The sequence below is a fragment of the Thalassophryne amazonica genome, chromosome 6 (assembly GCF_902500255.1).
Source record: "Thalassophryne amazonica chromosome 6, fThaAma1.1, whole genome shotgun sequence".
In the NCBI taxonomy this organism is placed as follows: domain Eukaryota; kingdom Metazoa; phylum Chordata; class Actinopteri; order Batrachoidiformes; family Batrachoididae; genus Thalassophryne; species Thalassophryne amazonica.
Window position 1 is genome coordinate 83,917,094 of NC_047108.1, and position 21,682 is coordinate 83,938,775.

The window sequence follows — 21,682 nt, forward strand, 5'->3', positions numbered from 1 at the left end:
ATATATATATAATATGAAAGAATCCAAGTTGAAATCAGCCATTCAGAGCTGACCTTGTAATCAAAGACAGTAGAAAAGCAATTAACTTGGACAATTATAGCAGCCAGATGAGAGCGCATGCTTGGCTAAGTAAAGCACTGTGTCACTGAATGGAGATTAATTGATGGGGGAATATTTCAAGGTCTTATTTGGCCTCTAGAATGTGAACAGGTTTTACCGCTGTCAAACCATTGTTCTCTATTCAGGGATTTTCTCATTTTCATTATAACGTTGAGGTATCACCATTTCAGAGGTCAAAAATGAACATCACTTTATTAAAGGGGCAAATCATGGCAAAGTACAAAGTCATAAATTTTATATGTATATTTAAAAAAAAATGTAATATGTAGACCTGGATTCAATTACTGGTCAAGCTCTACTTGTCTGTGTCATTGGACAGAACACTTCACTTCATCTGCATTGTCCCAGTCAACCTGTGTGGGTGAATAGTGGCAAAACACATATCTCCAAATCACATAATGAGTCACATCTCTTATATATAATATGCATCCAATTCTACCAAAAGACTCAACAGGTTAAAGGAAAATATTTATTACAGAGGTGGATACGGAGTATTAATTTTGATTTGGCCTCTGTCCCCATCTTGGCGGTGGGATGAGCCGAGATGATCTTGAATACTGCCGATAGGAAAGGCAGAGGATGGGAACGGAGCCTGTCCCTCTCCCACAGACAGGGACAAGCTGGTGGTGGTGGAGGGAGTGTCAAGTGGACAACTGAAAATCAGCGATAGGTAAGGCAGACAGGGACGCTTTTAAAGGAGAGATACCTGCATGTTATTGGTTTCTGGTGATTTAGTGATGACATCTGTTTGATTAACTGCGCAGCTAGCTGACAATTAACAGATTGTGAGAAACTCTGAATAGTAAGTCCTTTGGTAGAACTGATGCTATGCTTAATTTCTAATGTGGTTTTACTGCTTAGCCCAAAGAGGTCTGGACAAATATTGTCAAGGCGTGCAACTGCTTGCTCATTTGTAATGCATCACTATAGTTTGTTTCCGTGTGGGTCTTCTTTTTTTTTTTTCACCAAGCAATGGTTTTGATTCCAATAATGTTTTTTGTGTAATAATGTGGTGCCAGTCCCACTATACTGCTGTTAAGAAGACCCCTCTTTAATACGCCATTGCTTGTCTGCACTGAACCAAACAGCCCCAGTATGTGACTTTATACAGTCTGCCAGTATTCTGATAATAGCAGCATGATGTGGACAGTGCTGTCATCTAGTGTGACAACTAACATATACATCAGAAATATGAATCCCTTGAGCATACGTCCAGTTCTTCTTAAGAAAGCCAGTTTTCACACTTTTTTTTTTTGGAGTTGCATCTTACCTTATGTAAGATAGCTCCTGGTGGTGGGTATCACATACATCATCAAAATGGTACACTGCTGTCCCTCCATGCCAGCTCTGTCTTCTACACGGACATCGATTTGACTCTGTGATTGCCTCTACCACACTAATGGTGAAATAACAATCCACCCCCACGCCATGCTTGTACACTTTATACAAAATGGTGAAGTGCAATCATGGCAGTGCAAAAGCTTATTATCATAATACCGAGGGAGTTCACTTTGACAGTTTGAAGAATGAGGACTGAGTCAGGTTGTGGGTGGGTCCAACTTACTTTTGGACCTGCTTAACAACAAGGCAACGCAATACGGACTGAGCTGCACTATCTCGGCCTGCTTCCAGAACTATTTAAAGCATGTCAAGATGGTAGGGTGTGGTTCCCCCACGGTTTCAGGCGCTAACACATGGGTAACAATACGCAGTCCCTCCAGAAATTTGTGAAGCCAGGATTTTGATAATTAAATGTGTGTGTGTGTGTGTGTGTGTGTGTGTGTGTGTGTGTGTGTGTGTGTGTGTGTGTGTGTGTGTGTGTGTGTGTGTGTGTGTGTGTGTGTGTGTGTGTGTGTGTGTGCGTGCATATTGGTTAAATTCTTTATTGAATTGATTCTTGAAATCCTGGCAATGCAAATTCCTAGAGGGTGTGAATAGAGTAATAGAGTAGGACTAGTTTGGTCTGATTCAGCCACTTTTCACATATTGCATGTATGATGGTATCTTCTAAATTTGTATGGAATTGTGCAAGGATCTTTTTCAAAGTCATTCCAACACTACCTTTAAAAAAAAATTATGACAGCCACATCTAGTAAACGAGCATGCATGGGTATTGCATTTAGTCCAGTGTGCCAATTTCTCCATCTGGGTGTGGACAAATTAATTTTTAGTTTTGGGGCTGTATCTTCTACCAGGTCCCCATCCTGTACACCAGCATGGACTCCCAAAATTTCCTTTATATTTGTATTGTCAGTTGTGTCGATAGCATGGGCCAGGCAGAGGGTCACACCTTTGAGTCTGGTCTGCTTGAGGTTTCTTCCTCAAATCATCAGAGGGAGTTTTTCCTTACCACTGTCACCTGTGTGCTTGCTCTTGGGGTTGGTAAGGTTAGACCTTACTTGTGTGAAGCGCCTTGAGTCACTCACAGTATTCTACAACCCCATTTTTACCATTGCTTAGACCCGTTGTCAGGCCCCAATTAGGTTTCCAGTTATTTTTTGCAACAATAAAGTACAGTATTGAGCATCACAAATCAGTAATGGGAGACTGCCCTAATGGGTTTTTGTGTGTTATCCCCTTACTATGGGGAAAAGGCGTGCAGCAAATCACTGGTGCAATGTCAAAATTGTTAATGGTATGAACCACTACTGTGTGGTGTATTTCTCTATACCTGATCCAGCACATAAGTGCCTGAGGACCTCAATAGCTGGAGAAGGCCAAAGGGATGCCCACAGTTCACCTGATTGGCAGACAGATGGTTATGTAGAAATGGGCCTGTTGTATACTTGGGTGGTTGCCATCCAGGACCCAAGGCACCAGCACATGCTTCCAGATTTGACTTGGCATGAACTGGCTGTGACTGGTACTAGGGTCCCCCACCACCACCCCATTCTGTATACAGACTGTTTACAGAGGCAAGGAAGCGAGGATGCTACACATTTTCTTTTTTCTTCTCTTTTTTTTTTTGCATCAGAATCACTTTGATATAAAATGTGCTTAGACTCTTTTTGTTCTACAGAATGTGTGCTTTCCATTGATACATACGGATATATTACTATTTTGTTATGAAATACTGAATGTAAAAATGCTCCTTCCAGAGCACTTCACCCACTCATGGGCCACTCTGGTCTTAAGGCTTTAATTAACAAAGACAGTAATGGTTCACTGCATTCCAAGTTGAACCGCTATATAATTAATCTGTTTCATGGCAGGAATGGCTAATTCACACTGCAGATGAATGCTATTCTGTTTAGGTGGAGCAGGTTGATCAGGAATTTAATCTACAGTCCATCCAGAAAGTATTCACAGCACTTCACTTTTTCCAGATTTTGTTATGTGACAACCTTATTCCAAAACGGAGTAAACTCGTTTTCCCCAACACAATTCTATTCACAACACCCCATAATGACATGAAAGTTTTTTATTTTTGCAAGTTTATTAGAAAAAAATGTACACATGTACATAAGCGTTCACACCCTTTGCTCAGTAATTTGTTGATGCACCTTTGGCAGCAATTACAGCTTTAGTGTCATTGTTCAGCTAAAAGATGACCCGTCGCCCCAGTCTGAGGTCAAGAGTGCTCTCTTGCAGGTTTTCATCCAGGATGTCTCTGTACATTGCTGCATTCATCTTTCCCTCAATCCTGACTAGTCTTCCAGTTCCTGCTGCTGAAAAACATCCCCACAGCATGATGCTGCTGCCACCACCGTGCTTCACTCTAGGGATGGTGCATGGTTTCCAATGATGCTAGTACCCCGTTACTCTAATCTAACCTCTTTTTTCAGTAAGGAGTAATCTAATGCGTTAATCTTTACAAATCAGCAATCACATTAAAGTTACTTCTCCAAGTCATTGTGCGTTATATTACTGTTATTTTTGCACTGCTGGTTGACCACAGCATTAAACTTGGCCTGTATGGGTTCAGGGTTTGACTGAACTGCCTACATCGCCCAATTTCAGCGAGCAGCGAGCTTTTCACCCACGGTTTTTTTACAGCAGCTCTTGAGTTTTAAAAAAAGTCATCTCTCAAAGTGCAGTGATGACAGCACACCTGCACTGAGCTTTACAAAGACATTTATTGTTGTGATCTGCCGGCACACATTCGGCAGTCGGACACTGTGGAGACTTTAAATCACGTTTAAAGACTCATTTATTTTCCCTGTTTTATCATTAGTGTTATGATGTGTTTTTAATCTTGTACTTTTTTACTGCTGTTTTTTTTTCTTATGGTTGTTTTTATTGTGTTTTAAATTTTTAACTGTTTTTATGTTGTGAAGCGCCTTGAGACGATATTGTCGTGAATTGGCGCTATATAAATTAATAAATTTGAATTTGAGGCTGGCCCGTGGGGAGTGTTTTTTCTGTGGCTCGAGTGAGAACCTACAGAGGAACTGCCCCAAGTGGTTAAACGACAACGCACGCCCTTAGAAACTGGGCTAAGGGTGGGCCATAACACGCATGCGGGGAAACCCCGTGAATCCGCACACATCCCAGTTATGATCCTGAGTGGGGATCTGACCCTTCATGCCCCAGCACTGGTAGACACGGGGTCGGAAGGGAATCTGCTGGACAGCAGATAGGCAAGGGAGGTCGGGCTCCCTCTAGTGGCTCTACCTTCACCTTTGAAGGTACGGGCACTAGATGTGCCCGTACCTTCTTCCACTAATCACACACCAGACACAGCCCGTGACGTTGGTTGTGTCTGGTAATCACAGGGAGGAAATTGTGTTTTTTGTAACACTGTCCACCTCCCGTGTGATTTTGGGTTATCCTTGGATGATAAAGCACAATCCCCGGATTGATTGGCCGTCTGGGGTTGTGGCTCAGTGGAGCGAAACCTGCCACTGGGAATGTTTAGGATCCTCGGTTCCGCCTGGTGTGACAGCCAATGAGGAGGTCAAAGTCCCCCCCAATCTGACGGCGGTGCCGGAGGAGTACCATGATCTTGCTGACTTCTTCATCTGGCACTCACTCTTCCCCCGCACCAACCGTACGATTGCGCCATTGATTTGATCCCGGGCGTTGAGTACCCATCCAGTAGGCTGTACAACCTCTCACGTCTGGAACGCGAATCAATGGAGACCTACATCCGGGACTCATTGGCTGCCGGGTTGATTCAGAACTCCACCTCCCCGATGGGTGCAGGTTTCTTTTTTGTGGGTAAGAAGGATGGCGGACTCCGTCCATGCATCGATTACAGAGGGCTGAACGGAATAACGGTTCGCAATCGATACCCGTTGCCCCTGTTGGATTCGGTGTTCACGCCCCTGCATGGAGCCCAAATATTCACCAAACTCGATCTTAGGAATGCGTACCACCTGGTTCGGATCCGGAAGGGAGACGAATGGAAGACGGCATTTAACACCCCATTAGGTCACTTTGAATACCTGGTCATGCCGTTCGGCCTCAGCAATGCGCCCGCGACGTTCCAGGCCTTGGTTAATGACGTCTTGCGGGACTTCCTGCATCAGTTTGTCTTCGTATATCTAGACGATATACTCATCTTTTCCCCGGATGCTGAGACCCATGTCCAGCATGTACGTCAGGTCCTGCAGCAGTTGTTGGAGAACCGGCTGTTTGTGAAGGGCGAGAAGTGCGAGTTCCACCGTACTTCTTTGTCCTTCCTGGGGTTCATAATCTCCTCCAACTCCGTCGCCCCTGATCCGGCCAAGGTTGCGGTGGTGAGAGACTGGCCCCAACCAACAAACCGGAGGAAACTGCAACAGTTCCTCGGTTTTGCGAATTTTTACCGGAGGTTCATCAAGGGCTACAGTCAGGTAGTTAGCCCCCTGACAGCCCTGACCTCCACCAAAGTCCCCTTCACCTGGTCGGATCGGTGCGAAGCCGCGTTTAGGGAGTTGAAACGTCGGTTCTCCACCGCACCAGTTCTGGTGCAGCCCGATCCAAAACGCCAGTTTATAGTTGAAGTGGATGCCTCTGACTCAGGGATAGGAGCCGTGCTATCCCAGAGCAGGGAGTCTGACAAGGTTCTCCACCCATGTGCCTACTTTTCCCGCAGGTTGACCCCGGCTGAAAGGAACAATGATGTCGGCAATCGGGAACTTCTTGCGGTGAAGGAGGCTCTGGAGGAGTGGCGACACTTGTTGGAGGGAGCTTCGGTACCATTTACAGTTTTCACGGACCATCGGAACCTGGAGTACATTCGGACCGCCAAGCGTCTGAACCCCAGGCAAGCCCGCTGGTCACTGTTCTTCGGGCGTTTTGACTTTCAGATCACATATCATCCCGGGACGAAGAACCAACGATCTGATGCCCTGTCCTGGGTGCACGAGGAGGAAGTCAAGACCGAGCTGTCAGACCCAACGGAAACCATCATCTCCGAGTCCACTGTCATGGCCACCCTCACCTGGGACGTGGAGAAGACTGTCCGGGAGGCCCTGACATGGACCCCGGACCCGGGGACCGGTCCGAAGAACAAGTTGTACATCCCACCAGAGGCCAGGGCTGCAGTCCGAGACTTCTGTCACGGTTCCAAGCTCTGCTGCCATCCAGGGGTGCGAAGAACCGTGGCAGTGGTCCGGCAGCACTTCTGGTGGGCGTCTCTGGAAGCCAACGTCCGGGAATATGTCCAAGCCTGCACCACCTGCGCCAGGGGCAAAGCAGACCATCATAAGGCCCCAGGCCTCCTCCAGCCTTTTCCCGTGCTTCATCGCCCCTGGTCCCACATCAGCCTGGACTTCGTCATGGGCCTCCCGCCGTCCCAGGGCATGACCACCATCTTCACGATAGTGGACCGGTTCTCCAAGGCGGCCCACTTCGTGGCCCTCCCGAAGCTCCCGAAGGCCCAGGAGACTGCAGACCTCCTGGTCCACCACGTCATGCGTCTGCATGGGATTCCATCGGACATCGTCTCGGATCGTGGTCCTCAGTTCTCCTCTCAAGTCTGGAGGAGTTTCTGCAGGGAACTGGGGGCCACCGTAAGTCTCTCGTCCGGGTACCATCCTCAGACGAACGGACAGGCAGAGCGTGCGAACCAGGAGTTGGAGCAGGCCCTCCGCTGCGTGACCTCCGTGCACCCGATGGCCTGGAGCAACCATCTGGCCTGGATCGAGTACGCTCACAATAGTCAAGTATCATCTGCTACCGGCCTCTCCCCGTTTGAGGTGTGTTTGGGGTACCAGCCCCCATTGTTCCCGCTGGTGGAGGGAGAGGTCGGGGTGCCCTCAGTCCAGGCCCATCTGAGAAGGTGCCGTCGGGTGTGGCGCACTGCCCGCTCTGCCCTGCTCAAAGCCCGGATGAGGGCCAAGGCCCATGCAGACGTCCGGCGTTCCCCGGCCCCTGCATACCAGCCCGGGCAGGAGGTTTGGCTATCCACAAAGGACATCCCCCTGCAGGTGGAATCCCAGAAGCTAAAGGACAGGTTCATAGGACCTTTTCCCGTACTCAAAGTCCTCAGTCCGCCCGCAGTGAAGCTGAAGCTGCCAGCTTCACTGCGGATACAAGGCTTGAGCCTTCACTGTGTCGAGGCTCAAGCCCTGCCATACCTCTCCACTGTGTGCCCCTGGACCGGCGCCGCCTCCTGCCCGGATCATCGACGGGGAGCCCGCGTGGACAGTACGCCGGCTCCTGGACGTCCGTCGAAAGGGCCGGGGGTTCCAGTATCAGGTGGACTGGGAGGGTTATGGACCCGAACAGCGCTCCTGGGTGAAGAGGAGCTTCATCCTGGACCCGGCCCTCCTGGCCGACTTCTACACCCGTCACCCGGACAAACCTGGTCGGGCGCCAGGAGGTGCCCGTTAGGGGGGGGGTCCTGTTGTGTGGGCTGCTGAAGAGGAGGTACTGCTGGCCACCACCACAAGATGACGCCCTGCTTGAAGTGTGGGCTTCAAGCACGAGAGGGCGTCGGAGCGACCGGGAGTGACAGCTGTCACTTATCATCTGTACCAGCTGTCACTCATCCACTACTCATCACCATCACCATAAAGGCCGGACTGCAACTCCACCTCCCCGCCGAGAAATCAGCTACCTTAAAGGTAATTCTCTGCTGTATCGATAATGAATAATAGTCTGATCTCATTTACAGCCGTTTTCCTGTGACGGTGTCCTTATCTGTTGTATTGGCGTTTGGTGTGGACTGCGACCGCTTCGCCTCACACCCCAAACCAGATAAGTGGTTTCACAGGAGCTGTATGAGTGTGTTATTGGAGGTGGAGGTTCTCCCTCCTTACGGAACACAGACTGAAGGATTACTGAGTGTGCGAACTCACACTCACCTGCACTGTTTCTGTTCTCTCTGCCAGCAGTACCAGGTCTGACAGCTGGAGACGGTGGCCACCTGGGGACCCAGGACTTGGCGGCTCCGGTGTTCTTCAGATCCGCTGGTGGTGGAAGCCGTGTGGGATCCGGCTCGTTTCTGGACGGACGTCTCCTATCCTCGAGCCTTCCCACATGTCACTCAACATATAATTGACTGTTTTTCCAAACCTGTTTTGTCTGTATTCCGTTGTGCACGTCATAACATTAAATTGTTACTGTTTTGGCTTATCCATTGCCCGTTCATTTACGCCCCCTGTTGTGGGTCCGTGTTCCTACACTTTCACAACATTTATATCCTTTTTCCCCTTTATTTAAAACTCTGAGCTGCTCTTTGTGTCCTAACTAAAAACAGCTGATCTGTTTTTCCACCCAAATGCAACTAAAATCTCTTTCTGAGGATAACATGACGTTAAAAAAAAAAAAAATCTCCTGTCAATCTGGTCGTGTTTTATGCATAAATAAACATTAAACAGCAGGAGCGAATCCAGATGGAAAGGGGGCATGGAGCAGGGCAGGGACACCCTCCCACAACATCCCTAGATTAAAGGTCCACTTTTGAAGCCTTTTTTTTTTACACTACTACTACTACTTTTTTTTACTACTACTAATAATAATTTCAACAACTAAAATGTTGTGAATTTAAATGTTAGAAAGAATTTAATAGTTTTACTGTTACATTGCTGTCAACATTTAAATATGAGGTCAAGAAAGATGTTTTTATTTTAATTTTTATAAAACAAGTATTTATGTTCATTGAAGTCAAGAAAGGGAGAGTATAAAGTGAGTATTGGCAAAACTGGTTATCATTTTCATGTTGAGGTGGCGGGGGGGCAGTTGTCGGCAGCTGCTTAAAGTAACTAGTGATCTAACTTAGTTACTTTTAAAACTGAATAATCAGTAAGGTAACTAAGTTACTTTTTCAAGGAGTAACCAGTAATTAGATTACTTTTTTCAAAGTAACTGTGGCAACACTGCTGATTTCTTCCAAACATGTTGCCTGGCATGCCAAAGAGTTCAGTCAATCCTTGTCTCATCAGAGATTTGTGTCTCATGATCTTAGAGTGCTTCAGGTGCCTTTTGGCAAACTCCAAGCGGGCTGCCATGTACCTTTTATTATTATTATTATTATTATTACTAATGAGTGACTTCTCTCTACCACACAGGCCTGATTGGTGGATTGATGCAGAGACGGTTGTCCTTCTGGAAGATTCTCTTCTCTCCACAGAGGAATGTTGAAGCTCTGACAGAGACCATCAAGTTCTTGCTCACCTCCCTGACTAAAGCCCTTCCCCCTTGATTGCTCAGTTTGATAGTTGGCCAGCTCTAGGAAGAGTCCTGGTGGATCCGAACTGCTTCCATTTACAGATGATGGAGGCCACTGTGCTCATTGAGACCTTCAAAGCAGCAGAAATGCTTCTGTACACTTCCCCAGATTTGTGTCTTGAGACAATCCTGTCTGAGGTCTGCAGACAGTTCCTTAGATTTCATGCTTGGTTTGCATTCTGACATGCACTGTCAACTGTGGGACCTTATATGCAGACAGGTGTTTGTCTTTCCGAATCATGTCCAATCAACTGAATTTACCCCAGGTGGACTCCAATTAAGCTGTAGAAACATCTCAAGGATGATCAGCGGAAACAGGATGCACCTGAGTTCAATTTTTAGCTTTGTGTGGCTGTGAATACTTATGTACATGTGATTTCTTAGTTGTTTTTTTTAATTAAATTTGCAAAAAAAAAAAAACTTTTTCACATTGTCATTATGGGGTATTGTGTGTAGAATGTTGAGGGGAAAAACTGAGTTTCGTCCATTTTTGAATAAGGCTGTAACATATCAAAATTTAATACTTTCCGGGTGCACTGTATATTAGCGTATAACAGAAAACGCACTACATATGTAGCTCATCTACATCAGTTCTTTTGCTGGAGCATTGTGTACTTGGACAACAAGATACCAGCTGGCTTGTCTGGCACATACAGCTTCTGAACAGTCACCATGGAGAAACTCACTCCTCCTCCTCACTGTTACAAAAATCCACACAGCATGCACTGTGCATGAATAATCAGACTTTATCAGTAGATTCGGCACACTTGATCCCAACACACCAACTCTTCATTTCATTTTTGACTTCAGTTTGCAGCAACTATCAATAATTCAACCAGCAACAAGATGGTGGAGAATGACTGGGGTTGTTTCCTCTTTATGGTTGGATGACAGGAATTTTTTTTTTTAATTCAGTTACAGCTTTTGGTTTAATAATGGATGCACCCTGAGTAGCAGTCAGGGCACAAGAATCCATCTGTTTGTATACTCACAAATATCAAGGTAACTCTTTCATTTTTTTCCCCCACTTTTCATGAGCTGAAATAGAAGATGTGAGACTTCCTATACAGTATGCACAAAAGGCTTATTTCTGTCCAATTTTGTTCACAAATTTCCTAAAACTGTGTTAACTGATCACTTCACCTTTGCCAAGATAAACCATCCACTGGGTGGGTGTTCCACATGATCAAGTTGTGAAAAGCAGCATATTGCACAGATGTGCCCCGGACTGGTTACAATAAAAGCCTACTCTAAGTGCATTTGATCTTAAAATGCAACAAATCAATCTTGAAATTATAAAAACTTTTTTTTTTCTTCTTTTTTTTTAAATCTTGGCAGTGACATCCATGTCTCTGGGTCCTTTTGCCTTTGAGATCTAGAGATGCCTTCAAGGAGTCATGAGGTCATTGGCCAGAGGTGTTTGGTGGTGCTGGTATCATTGAAGGAAAATGAAGGTCCAAGGCTTTTAGTCCATGGGCCCAAACCCAAAATTTCAGGTGTTGGTACCATCTGGGGTGGCAAAGGTTGGTTAATATTTTTTACTTGGTATATGTCTCTAGTTTATGTTTTGGTATGATAACCACTGCAGACTGGTAGCTGAAGGTTTTTATCACCACTTCATACCCTATGCTCGCTGAGTATGCTTACTGAGATATGCCTTCTATGATATTACCACTTCTCACTGTACTTCAAGTGATAAAATAACAACAATAGGCCACAATAAACTTTCTTGTGTAAAAGTAACATTTACTTACAAAATTAAAAAGGACATTGCATAAAACGCTACTTCAGGAGACCGAAAATGAAATCAAAAGGAGTTAACCTGTAGGCGTTCTCTAACCCTCTCGGCACAAGTGATATTTATAAAATGTTGTGTAAGGTCCGACACTTCAAAGAGAAAGGATCACTCAAGTTTGAAACCTTCATTGCATCACTGACTTGTTTCAAGTTTGATTATCTCAGTAGACAGTTACAGCAGCACTAGTAATTAATCATGAAAAGATGTTTAAAGTTCATCGTCGGATATCTCGTCACTGCCAGCGTCAGAGTCTGTGATCTCAAAATGAGTATCATCTTCTTGCCTCTGGTTGGAACAGGTTTGAAGCTTGCATAGGTCTGTGCAGTTGAGTCTACTGGCGAGGCAGGTGCAGTTTGGCAGTTTGCAAGAACGTGTACACTTGCAGGCTAACAATTCCAAGACTACCTGTGGTGCAGGAGGTGTGCGCATCCAGTGGATGCCAAGTGTGCCACCACTATCCATGGTCCAACCACTCTCTTTAGATTCTGGTACAACAAGCTGACTCTGCAGAGAGCATCCCCAAATTGCTGCCTGGTAATTGGCTTGAAGCACATGCATGAAGAGGCATTCTCTGCATGTTTGGCGCAGAAGAGCTGGTAGCGCAGTTCATTCACGTCTGTTGTGCTGTTACCTGCAGCGTACATGCGACAGGTAAACTGCTGGACCCGCTCAAAGAGTTCTGATGAAACATCCCATGACTGGCCGAGTTGACTGAAGGTCTCCTGGTAAGCAGTGTCCTTCAGCAGCTTGAGGGCGCCCAGCTTCCCACGGCCGGCAAAGCAACTGACGGTGTCACAGCCTGTAAAGGCATGTAGCCCTATCAGGCTGTTGCAGATGTTGTCTCCTAATGCGCTTCCTAGTTTGGTGATGTCCACAAACCGTGTGCGGTTCTGTGTGCCACGCTTCTGATAGATGTGACACGGAATGTCTTTGTGGAGGCCTAAGCAGATAACCATGACATCAGTGTCTTCAGCAGTGACTACTACTGCTTTCGAGCCAGACCTAGCCGCATGTGATGCATGCAGCAGCAAGCACGTGTCGGCTTCTTCATGTGTCGAGCACAGCTCTGTGACTTCCACGCAGTTATCCTCAGTCATCATGTAGCAGGTTTCTCCACAAGTGACGTACATCGTCTTCCCATCCAGCTTCTTTCTACAGCCTGGCAGTTTCCACTGTTCCACCAAGAATTTGATGAGGGTGCTCTTGTTGTCTGGACTGCACAAGAACTTTCTCCATTGCTGGATGGTGTGACCTGCTGCTATGTTCTTGTACTGTAGTGTTGTGCTACTGGTAGCTCCCCGGTTACACCTCTCAGCCTCTTTGATTGATGTCTCACAGTAGACATCAAACACTACGTCAAACCTTTGACTAGCTGCTCCCTCATTCAGGACCAAGTACAGTGCAGATTCAGCTAGCTGTCCAAATGTTTTGTTGTTGCCATTCATTTTCTGCATGAGGCTCATCTCATCGATGAGGCAAGCAGATGGTCTGGGGATGTCTTCAGCAGATGAGACTTTTTTCTCCAGTTCTGTGGCAAGGACAGCTTTGTTTGTCTTCCGCTGGGAGCCATCGGCATTTGCGAGAGCCCATGGGCCCAGTGGGTGACTCAGGACATCCCTCATGTGGAGCTTTCTACTCTCAGCTACCAGAATCATTTGCCCAAAGAGCTTTCGATCTGCCTTCAGGACAACATCTTGTGCTTTCTTTCCACGGACGTTCTAGGTCCCCACATTGGAGAATGTTTTCAGGTTCTGCTTCTTCATGGGCTCCTGGAATTTCACATCTGGTGGGTCTTCTCCAATCGTGTCTGCTTGAAAATCTGGTACTGCTCTTCTCCTGATTGCTGTGCTCCCAGAAGGTCTTTGGCCACATCAGGTTCTGCTGTGGTGCCTGTGGACAAGCTGACCAGGTCAGATTCATCTAGAGCCATTGGGTTGATCCAGCTGTTTTCAAGGAGGTCCACCAGAGACCGGACATCACTCTCGTCCTTCTTGATTCATGGTCCATGTGTGTCTGGATGAGACAGTTTGAGACAGTTGTCTTTTCCAGTCATGGCCTTGATTGTCCTGAGGTACTCTGTTCTGTACTCTGCTGTGAGGTAGTACTTGGCGACAGCTCCAGGCTTCAAGCTGAAACCCTTCGTTCCTCCAGGTGTTTGTGTGTCCTTGTTTACAGTTTCTTCGATGGTTTGGTCAACTGGGATTCTGCTGAAGGAGTTTGTAGGACCAAGCTGAACCGAGAACCTACCATGCATGAACTCACGGTACACATCTGGATGTGTGGTGGACAGCTGTGACATCTGTGCATAGTAGTATGACAGGTAATGTGCGTAATTTGATCTGTTGTACGCAAAGCACCAGGGGATCCTTGCACGAAGAGCTGCCAGGTGTAGATGCCAGTCTCCCTCACGTGATGCCCGGATGAGGCCAAGAAGTATCTCCACCATGTCCAGGTAGGACATCCAAAAGGCAGATAGATCACCATTGCCATTCCTCAGGAACTGCAGGTACATGTCAAACAGGGTCATGATGCGAGCAAAGGCCTTGTTCTGGAGCACCTGGTCAAGAGAGGTCTCGCCTGTGCAGAGATCTTTGATGATCCTCAGTGTTTCATCCAGCTGAGAATGACCACAAAAGTAGCATCTGTAAAGTAGTCTTGTGTGTTCCTTAACATCTGTTTGGGGGGAAAATAAGAAAAATACAAGAGAATGTTGTGATAATGACCATATCGTATACATTGATAATGGCGATCACTGCAAAAAATAGGATGCCTGGAAAAAAAAAACATTAAGCTACTCATCTGGAATGGTTATCATATATTTTTTATTCATTGTGATAAGAGAAATAAATTGCCACCATTCAACCTTTGCCACCTTGGATGGTACCGACATCTGACTATTTAGGGACCAGTTGCTTCCTGTCTTACTGTATGGTTGTGAGACTTGGATGCTAATCAGTGACCTAAGGTTAAGACTGGATGTAACTGGTACTAGGTCTCTTCAGAGGATCCGTGGGTACCCCTTTGTGTCAAACGAGCTATTACTTAAGAAGACTCAGATGAGAAATATCACACTGTGAGGAAACGTCGTCAGGTATGACATTTTGGACATTTGGCGTGTTTCACTGCATGATCCAGAATGTAGTGTTGAGGAAAGCAGCTCGAGAAGGCCAAGGGGATAGCCACGTTTTTACCTGGCTACAGCAGATGGCGACTTTCGAGAGGTGGAGATGAATCGGTTGTCTGCCTGGGTGGTTGCCATCCAGAACCCAGTTCAGTTCTGTGGTGTAGTGGATGCAACAATGTGCATCAAAAGTGCATACTCCCAAACTTTAACTTGACTTCATCTTGAACACCACTGGATGTGGCTGTCCTGGATTGGTATGGTCATATGTGATCTGTAGTTGTGAGACTGATTGGAAACAACACTGGAAGCTGTGTATGGCAGCGAAAAGAACATTTACTTTTAGGCCATCAGCTCTGGCGGACATTCCTGCAGTCAGAATACTAATTGCAAACTACATCAAAGCATGTGACATTTGTGGTAATGTTTTGTGTGACAAAAGTGCACAGTACACGATGACCTTTTTATTGGGAACAACCAAGTAAAATCTGAGCAATGCTGTTTAATCAGCATCTTAATAAGCCATCAGCATCGTAATAGTTGGATTATCTGTTCAAAAATGAACTTCTCACCAACAAATTTTTTTAACAAATATAAAAATGCAAGAAACAAGCCTTTGGTGTGCCAAATCATAGATATTTTTTAACCATATTTTCAGAATAGAAATCATACTGGAGTATAAGTCATATGTCCAATAAATGCATCACTAACGCGTTGCCCGTGGTGATCCACGGGCTCTAGATTGGGTACTGTTTATAAAATAGGTAGCTGACATTTTTCAATGGTGGTAATAAATTATGCAAAGTTTCTATAATGATTTGGAATGGTGTGTGTGTGTGTGTGTGTGTGTATGAGTTCAGAATGTAATTAGCAATATCCATTGTTCACTGTTAGCTAATATCTGTAGTTTCTCCAAAAATATTAGTCCTATCAATATTCTGTTTTGGCAGTATTCATATATGACCCAGAATACATAAGCATACCTAATAGCAAATGTCAGCTGTATGTACACAGGGGCCACTTGGTTTTTAATACATTGAAGATTTACCGCCCCCTGCTGGAATGGCATGTGAGTCCAGAATTTGATTATCAACGTCCAATGTTCACTGTTGTTGGCCAATATACTTAATTTTTTTCCCGCAAATATTGGTCCTATCAACTTGTCATTTTAGTGGTATTCATCCTTGACCCACAATATATAAGCATACCAAACGGTAAATGTCAGCTCTCCCCAGTTTCTCCATGATCGAAGCCATACGCTCGCACACACATACACAGAGGCCACTTGGCTTTTAATATGTAGTTGAAAAGGGGGGGAAGCACATTTATTTTTAACATGTGGCGCTACTGCTTTATACAAAATGAATATAACCGTGTGTTATACGCAAATAACCATGTTAGTGATCAGAAGCTCACAAGCTAACTAATGTTACTGTATCAGATGCAAAATATGAGTACACTGCTGCACTGGGCCACTGAACAGACCATCTGGTAAACATGCAATGTAATTAAACATTATATATATTTATTTAGAATCAGATAAAAGAAAAAGATAACAGATTTACTTTAGTTTAGCTGGATAGCCGTTGCTATTGTGCCGAGCAGTATAAAACATATATTTTCTCTTTTTATTCCAGAGAGTTGTCTTATATGTAGAGAGCATGATTTCTTAAACTTACTTATTCTCTAAGACAAAGAACATATTTTTCCTTCAGTGGATCTTCTTTTTTGAGTATGAATCTCAGTACCACATTTACTGTACAGCAGCAGCTTGTCATGCACACAGACGGCACCATCTTGTGGCTATAGATGATAATGCCATATTTTTTCATGAATAAGTTGCCTCAGAATATAAGTCGTAGCCCCCTCCCACCCCAAACTAGTAAATAAACAAACAAACACATAAACAAAAACCTGTGACTTAAATTCTGTAAGACATGGTACTTCAATGTATGAAAAATGGGAATGAAAACAAAAAGTGTTCACAAAAATAATTTGTTCAGTGCATTTAGCACTGGGGTCAGCTCTTGTTTTATTTGACCTCACATTTAGTGAAAGGTAGAAAACAAAACTGTGCAATAAAACCTTATCATACGTGTATCCACACAAGCATTTGTATGAAAACACATTAAATGTGAACCTTCCTGATGTTCAATCAAGGCAGCTGGACTTTTTGTTTTAGCTGGGAAATGTTTCCCCCCTCAGCCAAGTGGCTTCATCAGTCTGGGACAATACTGTCTGGGGAGTGGGGAACACCCAGATATACACAAATCTAGAGCACCACTCAGACCCATTGTAAGCAGCATAACCTCAGTAATGTTAAACATGGCACAATTCCTCACACCCATCCTATCACTGCTAGTTGGCCACACGGGACATCACATTTCTAGTTCTGATTTCACCAAAAATTTAAGAAGCCTGAAGCAGGATGCAGATCAAACTGTTTCCTTTGATATCACATCTCTTTTCCCCAGTATATCTACTACAGATGCAGCAGCCACAGTAAGACGAAGACTGGAAGATCACAGTTTAGACACCAGAACCACTCTGAACATGGACTGGATGTGCTTCCCTCTTAGACCTAAGCCTCAACTCAATCTACTTCACTTACCTAGGTGAATTTTACAGACACAAACACCTGTATCTTGGAAGATGTAGAGAGGAAGGCCTTAAATTCTTTCACTGGAAGAACACCAACACAATGGTTCCAATATGTTGACAAAACCAGGGTGAAAGTAAAGATGTATGAAATGCAGGCCTTTACTGATCATATAAACACAGTGGACTCAAACATCAATCCATTCCTTCACATTAAGGACAAAGGACCCACTTTTGAAGATGAAAAAGGTCACATTTTGAACTGGGAACTTACTGTAGATCCTTAGCAAAATAGAAAGGCCTTTCCACAACAGAGACAGAAGACTGAGATATCACCTCTCTCTGCATGTTGTCCTTTTATCTGTTCAGCCCGTGTCACACCATGATGAGTCAAGGAAATATATGAGTAGCAGATACTAATTTTGGATAACAGTCTGTTTATTTTTGTCCTACAAAAGTCCTTGTCCCATTCGCAAAATGAGTTCCTTGTCAGCTGAAGTCTGCCATGTCTGTCAAACAGTTTTTTGCATGCTCAAAACCTTAAGGGAAAATCAGGTGGAGAGCTTTCCCGCTGGCTTTGTTTACAGTTTTGTCCTCTACTTGTTGTTTACTTTTACAATACTTGCTTGTTTATATCCTGTCGCTGTCTGATCCTTCATACTGGGCTTTTGATTGGCCAAAGCTCCAGCACAGGGTGCGAATTATGCACTAACGGAGAGAGCACAGATCTCCATACAGCAACATGCAGTGTGGCTGCCCCAGGTCAGACTACTGAAGAGAAAGATCGTGCTTTGTGGTTTTTAAACTTCTTTTTTTTTTCTTTTTTTTTATCTGGACCTCCAGTACAGATGCAGATTCTCTTGGCAAGGAGGCACTGCAGTTGTTTGATGTGAGGACAGCACATGAATAGTAAGGAAATATGATGTCATGCTTTCAGACCACGGCGAACCCCGCTCAAATCCAGCTTCCCCCAGCACGCATGTCATTAAAATGGCAAAAATTGTTCTGCTAAATGCAGCTCCCTGGTGCTGGTGGAAATGTGATGTCATCTATCCATGGGAGACCGGCGGATTGTGCAATTTTGCTAATAGACAAAATATTTAAATACATAACTAACCCTTTTGCTCTATCCATCATGGTGTGACACAGCCTTTCCCAGAAACATCTGAAGCACTTCACTCATCCCACAAAGGACATTAGCTTAATGACCTTATGACCATAATTATGAATGATTCTGACAACCTCCAGTGAAAATGAAGCTATCAAAGCAATGTAGGATTCCATCATGAAGGAGCCTCTATTTGCTTTAGTTAGACTTAAGGCAGCTTCTTATCTTCACCTGGATGGCTGAGAATCTATACAAACATGTTAAATGTGAACACATTAGATGCATTTGACTTCAGAAATTCATGTGAGCACTCTCAATTTTGAACACACATGCACAATGTCAGATTCAGGTGACAACCATTTGATTTATCGTGCCTTGAGGTTGACTGAGTTAATTCATTTTTATTGCAAAATATTTGCATGGCTTTACCTCAAAAACCCACATGTGCCTTGACATTGAGACGTCACCCCAATGATCTCTATTTGGCTAATTAAGCCAATTAACTTACTGAAACAATTCAGAGCAGCCTCTGCACCATCTCACTAACGCTGCACAAAACGCTGAAGGTACAATGCACAGAGGTGTGTGTGAGACTGATCGCATCCCAGATACACCAAAAGGACAAGCACTGTTTCATATCATTAGCATAAACAAATTAGGGCTTCGCTCCCTCGTTAGGCCAAATATGTCTCATTAGTGCCACAGCTGAACAAACCTCCTGATTAGGTCTCACTGTCTCCCTTTGAAGCCTCCAGAAGGAGAGTCTATTTTTTTAATTAAACTCATTTGCATTTACAAATGAGAAGCTAATTAATGAGACATATTCTGGGACTTTTTTAGTTCATGCGTACGAGTTTCTACCTGCATGCAGGCAAACAAGCATCTAAAACAGGTCAAGACAGTAAAAGAGCGGGATGGCAATGCTGCAATTTTCTCAAACAAATTAAGTTCACTTTTACTGTCATACTGCAATGACACAAATGTTGCATTCACATGTTGGTGGTAGAAAAACTGTCACACCATCATACACCAACACCAGCACAATCGCAGTCATTTTCAGTAGTCAGTAGATGATGGTGTGAGATGTTGAAGCATCAACAAAATGGACAATAATTTACTTAACCCCTTAACGCCTGAATTTATATAGCTGTACAGGTCTATTAGATAAGAAACCGACACTTTTATTTTTTTTCTTAACTATATGGATTTGAATGACGTGCGATTACACCATTCATGCTTGAACCCTCATGCGCATGTGTGAGTTTTGTCACGCATGTTGGTGACGTCATTTCCCTGTGGGCAGGCCTTGAGTGAGATGTGGTCCCGCCCTCTCTGCTGAATTCCTTTGTTTCACACGCTGCTCGAGACGGCGCGTGTTGCTTTATCAGAATTTTTTCTGGACCTGTGAGGAATATCCGAGTGGACACTATTTGAGAAATTCAGCTGGTTTTCGGTGAAAAGTTTAACGGCTGATGAGAGATTATGGGGTGTTTCTGTCGCTGTAAGGACTTCCCACGGAGCGGGACGTCCAGGCGCTGTCGTCGGCCTGTTTCGACCTGAAAACATCCTAATTTAAGGCTTAATTCACCCAGGACATCATGAGAGAACAGAGAAGATTCAGAAGAGGCCGGCATGAGGACTTTATGCGGACATTCCACTGTTTAAGGACATTTTTTAATGAAAGTCGTGCGCGCAAATTCGCCGAGTCGTTTCCGTGACGACTCGGTGAATCTGTGTGTGCCGCGACAGGAAAAACACCTCTGTGTTGAAAAGCATTTGTAAAATTCAGGCGGCTTTTGATGGCTTTCAACAAGTGAGTAACTGAGAAATTGTTTAACAGCTTGGGCATGTTCCAACTTGCCCGTTAAGGTTTCCAACAGAGGTGTTTTTCCTGTCGTGACCCCCCATTTACAGCCATTTTCCTGCGACGTGTCCTTATCTGCTGCATTGGCGTTTGGTGTGGACTGCGACGGCTTCGCCTCACACCCCAACCAGATAAGCGGTTTTCCAGGAGATGTACGAGTGTGTTATTGGAGGTGGAGGTTCTCCCTCCTTACAGGACACAGACTGAAGAATTACTGAGTGTGCGAACTCACACTCACCTGCATTGTTTCTGTTCTCTCTGCCAGCAGTACCAGGTCTGACAGCTGGAGACGGTGGCCACCTGGGCACCCAGGACTTGGCGGCTCCGGTGTTCTTCAGATCCGTTGGTGGTGGAAGCCGTGTGGGATCCGGCTCGTTTCTGGACGGACGTCTCCTATCCTCGAGCCTGCCCACACGTCACTCAACGTATAATTGACTGTTTTTCCAAACCTGTTTTGTCTGTATTCCGTTGTGCACGTCATAACATTAAATTGTTACTGTTTTGGCTTATCCATTGCCCATTCATTTACGCCCCCTGTTGTGGGTCCGTGTTCCTACACTTTCACAACAATATATTTTGTATGTCTTTCACGTCATTCAAAGCAAATCAACATATGTTGTGTTGTTGTCACTCACTATTATGACAATACCTTCAAGGAAAGTGTTACCAAATATATTTGCCTTTCAATGACGTACTATCACATATGTGTCTGTCATTCTCTCTGCCAGAGGTGGTGGAATTTCCCATTGTCTTCTCTTTGAAAACAATGGACCAACTGGTTCAACCTCTCACATACGCCAACAACTGAATGCAGGATTTTAAAAATCCAGATTTTATCCAGTCTAATAGGAATGTCATTGCTGGAATGTGGCAATTGTGTTGCCAGTGTGGAGATAATAATCATACACAAAAATGTAATATCTCAAATGAAAACTTGCATAATTTAAAGAATTGGTTCCTGGGTAGCAGGCTGAAGTTTTCTGATAAATATTGCCGACAGAATCCATTATTTGTTCACATATCAACCGAACAGCCTTGTTTTCTAAGGGACTACAAGCTATAAAGCCAAGCTGACTTGGTGAGTCATTGCATGGCCAGTTAGCTTACAAGGTAGCTCTGTTTTACAGCTAATAATAAGTTATCAATTACACTGTCACTCGGCCATATTGAGGCTTGCAGGAGGCAGCATATATGGCTGTACAGTACCAACAAAAGAAACTCTGCTGAGTCATCGTCATCATGTCTTGACAGGTTCTAATATGAGACAGATAAATTACTGCACTAAATGTATTAATTACCTGGAAACAATGATACATAATTACTATAGCTTTATGGTGCATAAGGAAAGTATTCACAGCACTTTACTTACACCATATTTTGTTATGTTACAGCCATATTCTAAAATGGAGTAAATTAATATTTTCCCTCAAAATTCTTCTCACAATACCCCATAATGACAATATGAAAAAAGTC